We start from the raw sequence: 8,506 nt of genomic DNA on the forward strand, positions 1-8,506 counted from the left end.
AGGATTCCACACCTGCTGACTCATGGGCTTGTCACTGTGGTCTCCGCTGAGTACTGTGTGGATGGAGAAGTCGCTCCCAGCTCCTCAGCCGGAGCCACACAGCCAGAAACTGCCATCCTGGCGCCACATGGCTCCCTCCCGCCACAACTCCCTGGAGGGCGGGGTCGTACTTGGCCACCTTCAGAACACACCACCCCCCAAGAGGCTACTTTGACATAAGGATTGAGCTAAAGACAATTGAGAAAAGGCAGATGCCAAATAGAGTTCCTGCCTTCCCGCCCTCCCACCCTCCCGCCTGTAAAATCCCCAGGTGTGAAGGAGAGTCTACATGACAAAGCTGCTCTACAGCTGCCTTGGGAGCCAGCTTGGGGACACCTGTTCCTGAGCCTGCACCCTCCCCACAGATGGACAGAGGTTTGTTCGGTTGCCACAAGGGGCCCCGCAGTACCGCACACCCGAGTACCTGTGTGATTTTGTCTTGCAGGCCTGGCTCCCAAGGGGGTGACGCGGGCCCAGTGGTTGAGCCAGAAGGGAGCCAAGGAAGCGCTGGTCCTGCCCCACGAAATGTGCCTTCCTCACAGTGGGGCTGGGCATGACGTGGGTGGGAGGGTGACCCTGGATATGGAAGAGCAGCTGCAGAGAGGAGGTGGTGCTATGGGCGCCCCAGAGCTCGGGCCAGGGTGTCTCTGTGCACATCCTGGGGCTGAAAGCGCTTGTCCAGTCACCAACCCTAACTCCTATTACTGAACATCTGATGTGATTTAGGGCTCCATCAGCACATATGGGTTACACATCAGGGCAAGGGGACTGGTCCTGGGTCCGGAAAGAAGGAGGAAGGTCAGCGAGGGCTGCCGACTTCTCAGAGGGTTCCCTGACACCCCCGCTTTGCCCCAGAGCCCTGGAGTGCCACAGCCCTGCCTCCCCCTCCATGTGCCTACCCCACCAGTGGACTCAAGGCCTGGCTCAAGCAGGAAGGCCGTGCAGTCTAGGGGTCAGTGTGCAGACACCCCCGCCCTCAGGGGACCCCGTGGGGATGGAGCCATCCTGCAGGTGGGAGCAGAGGAGTGGGCGGCCCACCATGCCCTCTGCGCCCTCCTCCCTCCCAACCCCCCCAGCCCCTGCCATGCCCTCTGCGCCCTCCCCCCAGCCTCCGGCCGCTCCCTCCTCCCCCACTGCTCCCTCCTCCCACCCCCCACTCCTGCAGCCACCCCCCCCCCCCCCCCGCTGTGCCCTCTGCGCCCTCCCCCCAGCCTCCCCCCCCCCCGCTCCCTCCTCCCCCACCACCCCTGCAGCCCCCACTGCTGTCTGGCTTCCTGCACTCGTCAGGCTGGTTCATCCCCCCCGAGCAGGTTATGTGGCACTTGTCGCCCATCCCAGACAGAGGCAGGGACAGACACCCCAGCAGAGCAAGAGGGACCCTGTCATGTACAAGAGAGCTCGTTTCTGCCTCTTTTCTGCCTCTTCTGCTTCCATAATTGAACACGTGCAGGCACGCGCACGGCCACACTCGGGGCCCCTGCTTAAACCTGCTGCTTCACAAAGATGCTTCTGGCTCCAACGTCACACGGGCTCTAGGTCTCGGCTCCTGAGGACATCTCAGCAAAGAATCCTGCCCAGCCAGTCTGGGGATTCCGACCCTGATAGGGATCAGACTCCTCCTCCCCCCCCAAGGTCTGACAACGCACAGCCTTCCCCTGGAAGCCACCCCCCTCTTGGTTCTCTATCCTCCGGCCCCACCCAGTGTGGGCCCCACCCTGAACGCCCCCCACCCTGCGCGGCCCCCACCCTCCATGGCCGCAGACCACACACCCTACAGGGCCCCCCACCCTGTGCAGCCCCCACGTTGTGTGGCCCCTGCCCTACATGATCCCCCCACCCTGTGCAGCCCGCACCCTGCACCACCCCCACCCTGCACAGTCCCCTCACCCTCCATGGTCCAGTCAGCAGCTCCCTTGCTGCGCGGCAGTCAGGTCCTCACTGTCCAAGGCCTGAAGGTTTTGAACAAAGAGCCTCACCGTTTGATCAACTGCCAGGTTCCCTTCAGCTTGTTTGAGAAGGAAACAGAGAAGGAGCCTTGTTGTTCCTTCTCATCGTATCATTCCTATGATGAACTGGTCACAGCCAGTGTGACGCTGGGGGGCGGGCATTCTGTGTTTGGTGGGAAGAGGGGGCTGCACCTCCACGTTCCTTCCTTTTTGCTTCCAGGCCCAGGAGACCAGGGTGCCCGCCAACTGCCCTCAGGAGGCAGACACAGTGGTTTCTTCTTCCTCGGACCTGAGTGGCCTCTGGTGTTGGGGGTGTCCTCACGGGTCCACGTCCCCAGAGCTCCCACTGGGGCCTCCTTCCACCACAGCCTACATGCTTGGTGCTTGTCGGCTCCCCCTTTATTTATCCTTAACAAAATTTTCTGGAAAGAGACAAGGAGGAAACAAGAGCTAGACTGGTTCATGAGCAAACACAAATCAGATAGGAACGTGTCACTGCTGGTGAAGAGATGTTGAGTTTCGGAGCAAGAGGTCAGGGGGGAATCCTTGTGGCGTCTTTGGTGCAAAAAGGTGGTTTTATTAAAGCAGGGGGACAGGACCTGTGGGCAGAGAGAGCTGCCCTGGGGTCACGAGGAGTGGCTCCCCCATTATATGCTCTCAAGTTGAGAGGGAGTCAGGGGAAGGATCAGCCTCCCAGGAATTTTGGAAGCAAGGTCTCCAGGACCCTGAGGGGACCAGCTATTGTTGGGAAAGTTCATTTGCTACCGTCTAATAAAACGGAGTCAGGAGACCCTTCAGGTGTACATTGGTGGGTCCTGTACTTGGGGGACGATCGCCAACACGTATCTTGGGGGGTTTAGAGATAAAGGGAATTTCTAAAGGAATTTTTATATATTAGAGCAGACTCCCAGGGTCCTGGGAGTTGGGCTAAGGTTCCCGTCGCCCTCAGCAGAGTGTCCGCATCGAGGCAGCTGAGTTCCTAGAGGAGGGTCCCCCTGCCTGTGTCCAGGACGGTCAGTGGGCAGTAGGGAGGAAGGGAATCTAATAACTCCTCTCCCGCCTCAGTTGTCATGTGTTCACTTCACCATTGGGCTGTAGCAGCGCCACTGAAGAAGATCCTGAATTTGGTTTTCACCCTGTGTGGACGGAGACAGCACGCGGGCCAGCCGTGCAGGACTTGCATCCCTTAGGCGCGCCCCGAAAACACGAAAGGCCGACAGCGGGTCATTCCTCCAGAAGGGTTGGTGGCCCCTGTTCACGGCGCCAACCCAGCTCCACCCGCGGGAGCCGCGAGTCTGGTTTACGCGCGCGCACACACACACAGGCACATGTACACACACACACACACACACACACACATACACAGAGCTTCTACACGCTGCTTGCTCCGCTTCTGAAGGAAAGCACCCTAAGGCACCAGGGCCCCATGGTAGGCCATCCCTACCTTCTGGATGTCAAGCAAGGTTTATAGAAAAAGGGAATCACAGGTTAACACAAGCCTGTGTCACAGACACAAGGGAGTGCATAAAGCGCGAAGTCACGGGTAGAAACCACAGAGGTGAGCTGCCTGTGGGGACACTGTTTGCTGCAGTGAGGGGATCACAGGGAGTGACTCCTGAGCTGAGACCCCAAGACAGGGAGGGTGGGCTCCTTTTTACTAGGGTTTAGGGTAAGGATGACACTTAGGCCAGGAAGCCTCGTCACGGCGTGGAGAGGCGGCCGAGGCCCTGCATGCACCTGCACTGCCCCCAGGAGGGCATCCTAGTGCCACACGGAGGTAAAGATAACTGTCACCTAATGGGTCACTGGGGAGCTGAGTGGGGATGACCCTGGACCATCAGGGTGGCCCAGCACTGGAGCTCTTCCCCAGGGGCAGCATTACTGCTTGAGGGCTGGGTTCCGGGTCCAGATGGGGCTGCTGTGCAAGGAGGTCCCTCCCCTGAGGGGACAGAGAGCTGGACCCAGAGCTGGAGGGGAAATGTGGGAGGAAGATGAGCGGGCCTGAGCACGTGCACCATGAGGTCAGCTCTCAGGGTCTGGTAGGTGACACCAACACATCTTACATGGTGGCTTACCAAGTTGTCCATAAAACCCAGAGGAGAATAGGATAATGTTGTAAACTGACATCTTAGCTCGTCTCTCCAGTGTATGACTTCTTCTCGGCCTGGAGCTTGGCAGCAAGGGGCTCGCCGTGAAGGGAAACCAGGAGAAAGGGGACATCGCGGTGTGTGCGGCAGGGGGGTGGGGGCCTCGAAACCACAGCCTTGGTTCCCTGGGGAAACAGCTATAAATACCAGGTCAGTTAGAAACCCCCAGAAAACAAAATACAATTTCTTTTCAAAAGAAAACCGCAGGCCCAGGACAGACTCCCTCACAGCAAGTGCCAAACATCAGCCAAGACTTCATATCTAACCCGGCAGCACTTTCAACCTCCCAGAAGTGGGACCTGTCCACGCAGAGCTCCCTAGTCAGCCCTGGAGAGTCCGAGGTGGGAGGGCCACTCACCAGAGCGACACGTTCTTTGCTGACAGTTTCCCCTTTCGGCTCCCCCTCTGCCTTTTTTTAAAAAAAGATATTATTTATTTAGTCATGAGAGACACAGAGAGAGAGAGGCAGAGACACAGGCAGAGGGAGAAGTAGGCTCCCTGCGGGGAGCCAATGCGGGACTCGATCCCAGGACCCCAGGATCACACCCTGAGCCAAAGGCAGATGCTCAACCACTGAGCCACCTCGGGAGTCCCTCCCTCTCTGCCTTTAAAATCCTTTCTGCAGCCCCGCAGAGCTCCCCTCTGCTGCTGGGTGGGGTGCTGCCCGAATTACAAGTCATTGATGAAACCCAATTTGGTCTTTTTAATTACTCAGCTGAATTTGTTCTTTAACACAGAGAAGCACCTAGATTTTCTTTGTTAACATTTAATTTTTAAGTCATCTCCACACCCTACGTGGGGCCCAAACTCATGACCCCACAATCAAGAGTCACATGCTCCAGGGGCACCCGGGGGGCTCAGTGGTTGAGCATCCAACTCCTGGCTTAGGCTCAGGTCGTGATCTGAGGGTTGTGAGATCGAGCCCCACATCAAGCTGCACGCTCAACATTGGTGTCTGCTTGGGATTCTCTCTCCATCTCCCTCAGCCCCTCCCTTGCTCATGCTCTCCCTCTGTCTCTAAAATAAAAAAAAAAAAAAAAAAAAGAATAGGTTCTTCCTTCCCATTCTGTGCATGTTACTAATCTTCACAGTTGGTGCCCGTCTGATTCACTGATGTGCTCTCTCACTGTTCAATTTACGTTTCTCTAATAACCACTGGGGGAGAGCGTTTTTATTAACCATTTGTCTTTCATTATGTAAGCCGCCCACTCACAGCCTTTGTGTCTCCCTGGTTCCTCACCTGTGGTCAGAGAGGCAGAGCTGTGGAGTCGACCAGGCTGCCCACCTGAAGATGGAGCTGAGGCCATCCCTGCTTCCCCAGATCCTACACGTAGAGATGACGTGGATAGTTCCTCAGTGACCCTGACACTGTTTGCAGTCACCGATTGCTCACTTTATTTATTTTTATGATTTTTTTAAAAAGATTTTATTTATTTATTCATGAGAGACACAGAGGGAGGGGCAGAGACACAGGCAGAGGGAGAAACAATCTTCCTGCGGGGAACCCAATGCAGGACTCGATCCCAGGACCCCAGGATCATGCCCTGAGCCAAAGGCAGACACTCAACCACTGAGCCACCCAGGCATCCCTATGTTTTATGATTTTATTTTCAGGTCATCCCTACACCCGATATGAGGTTCAAACTCACAATCCCAAGATCAAGAGTCACCTGCGCCCCACCCCCCCGCCCACTGCTACGCTCTCTCTTGGCGCCCAGACACAAGACAGAACCTCCAATTAGAACCTAGATGCGTTTTTCTCCATGATACATTCAGTAAAGCCTTACGCCCTCAGGCAAAACCATAATTGTACCCTCACTTCTTACCTATGGTTCCTGGACGGCCAGACTACTGACAATTGGAATGGATGAAACACGTCACAAAAGGCGAATTATTAAAGAGTGCAATCTAGATCCTTTATTTCTTTTATATTAAAAGCATTTTTTAAAATCCTGCATCTCATGGAGCAGTGGTGTAGGTGGCTGTCGTGGCCCAGGGAGCGCGGGGCAGGAGCCGGGGCCAGTGGGGTGAGGCCCAAACCTGCTCAGCTCCCGCGACACGGCCAGCTCTCCCGGGTAGGGCCTGTTTGCTCCTGCAGCAGCTCTCCCAAGGTAAGCCTCACAAGATTTTGAGGGGAAGAAAATGAGCTCCCTCTACACATGTCAGGTCCATCCGCTGGGATGCTCGGTGTGGCTGACACAAGACAGATTAACCAGAGAGAGGACCCGCCAGAGGTTGGTGCCCCAGGAGCGCCCAGAGACAGGTGACGCAGGGAGGTAATGGGCCTACCCAGCACGTCCACAAGCAACAATAAGTCATGGAGAAGTGACAGGATGCAGGCAGGGAGGACATCAGGGGTCCGGGGCTGGCAAACCGTGGGGAGGCAAGCACGCAGGGAAATCCACAGACGGGAGAGCTAGTTGTAGCGAGTCGATTCCTGCCCTGGGTCTCGGGGCGCGGGGGGCCCAGGGCTGTCTTCTGATCCCCGTCCGTCCTTCCCCGTAGACAGGGCGGCAGGACTGTCTCTACAAATTTATGTCCTGCTTTTAAACAAATGGGGGAAGAGCAGAGCTGTTTCTTGCACCTGCTGCCAGGTGGCCTGTGTGAGGTGGCGTGTTCTGCTCCCCTTCACCATACAATTCATGCCTTCAAAGAACATAACTCAGGGGCTGCCTGGGGGGCTCAGTCGGGGAAACATCTGCCTTCGGCTCAGGTCGTGACCCTGGGGTCCTGGGATCGAGTCCCGCATCTGACTCCCCGCAGGGAGCCTGCTTCTCCCTCTGTCTGTGTCCCTGCCTCTCTCAATCTGTGTCTCTCATGAATAAATAAATTAAAAATCTTAAAAAAAAAAAAAAGATTGAAGGGAATGCTTTTTTTAAAAAAATAATAAAATAAAAATAAACTCTATAGTGGGCCCGCGAGTACAGGAAAGATGGTGCACACAGGGTTGGGTATCATCCGAGACCTTGGGCATCCCGTGAGGGTCGGGGGCCGTGACCCCTGCAGAGAAGGAGGGACCACAGCCTCCTTGGAGAAACGTCCCTTCATTTTCAGGTTGGGTTATTTGCCTTTTTCCTGTCAGGCTGTGGCTATTATCCGCTCTAGATTCACGTCTGTTCCCGAGCATACATCTTGTTGACACCTTGTTCTGGACTCTGAGCTCTCTTCACCTGCTCGACGACCTCGTTCGTGGCACAGGAATTGCAAATTTTGCCGTGGTCCTTCTTCACCTATTTTTCTCTTGCTGCTTGTGTTTCTGGTGTCATACCTACGAGAGCGCCACCCAAGATGAGGCGTGAAGGTCCTGCTCTGTGTTCTCCAGTGGTTTTACCACTGACACTTAGGTCTGTGAATCATTTTGGGCGAATTTTTGTAGATGGCGTTAGGTAAACATCCAACTCCATGTTATTGCATATGGAACTCTAGTCATCCGAGCTCTATTTGTTAAGAAGATTATTCCTTCGGGAACACCTGGGTGGCTCAGTGGTTGAGAGTCTGCCTTCAGCTTAGGTCATGATCCTGGAGTCCTGAGATCCAGTCCCCCATCGGGCTCCCCGCAGGGAACCTGCTTCTCCCTCTGCCTGTGTCTCTGCCTCTTTCTGTGTCTCTTGTGAATAAATAATTTTTTTTTTAAAGAAGACTATTCCTCCTCAGCTGAATGCTCTTGGAATCCCCCATGAGGGGCCGTTTCCGGCCCATCTTCTATGGGCCCGCCATCTGCGGGAGCCGGACCCTTCTGTCCCTGCAGGCACAGACCCGTAGCTCCGAGGCTGACACCCATTCTGATCCTCCATGGGGTCTGTGGGCACTGGCCCTCCAGCTCTGGGAGGCCAACCTTGTGTGTGCTCGGGTCTTTGACCTCGGTACCTGGTTCTGCTCAAGCTCCTCTGCCTCTGCAGCTAACGCCCCGGGTGGGAACTCCTGTGGGCCTTCTCTGCCGTGACGACTTCAAGTCATTTCTGCACCATGGGCCCAGCATGGGGAATGCTACCCTGGTATGGCTGGTGACACAGCCACTCAGGCTTCACCTCCCGCCATCGGTGCTCAGATTCCCCCCACACTGCTCGTTGTCAGGCTGCTGGGACCCCAGCCACATGGGGCCACTCGACTCTTTCACTGGATAACAAATATGCAGAGATTTGGTGACTTAGGGCAGCAATCATCATTTGATTTGTGCAAAATTCTATAGGCCAGGAGCTGGGGCTGGGTCCAGTGGGAACTTCTGCTCATGTGGTGTCAGGTGGGAAATCTGCTTGAGCCTGAGACCTCAGGGGCTGACACTCAGAAACCTGGCCACACCCAGGGAGCTGAAGCCTGGGAGCTGGCTGGTCCCCTGTCCCCATGTGGCTCTTTATGTGGAGCTCAGGGCTGGAG

Source organism: Canis lupus, chromosome 1 (assembly GCF_048164855.1).
Source record: "Canis lupus baileyi chromosome 1, mCanLup2.hap1, whole genome shotgun sequence".
In the NCBI taxonomy this organism is placed as follows: domain Eukaryota; kingdom Metazoa; phylum Chordata; class Mammalia; order Carnivora; family Canidae; genus Canis; species Canis lupus.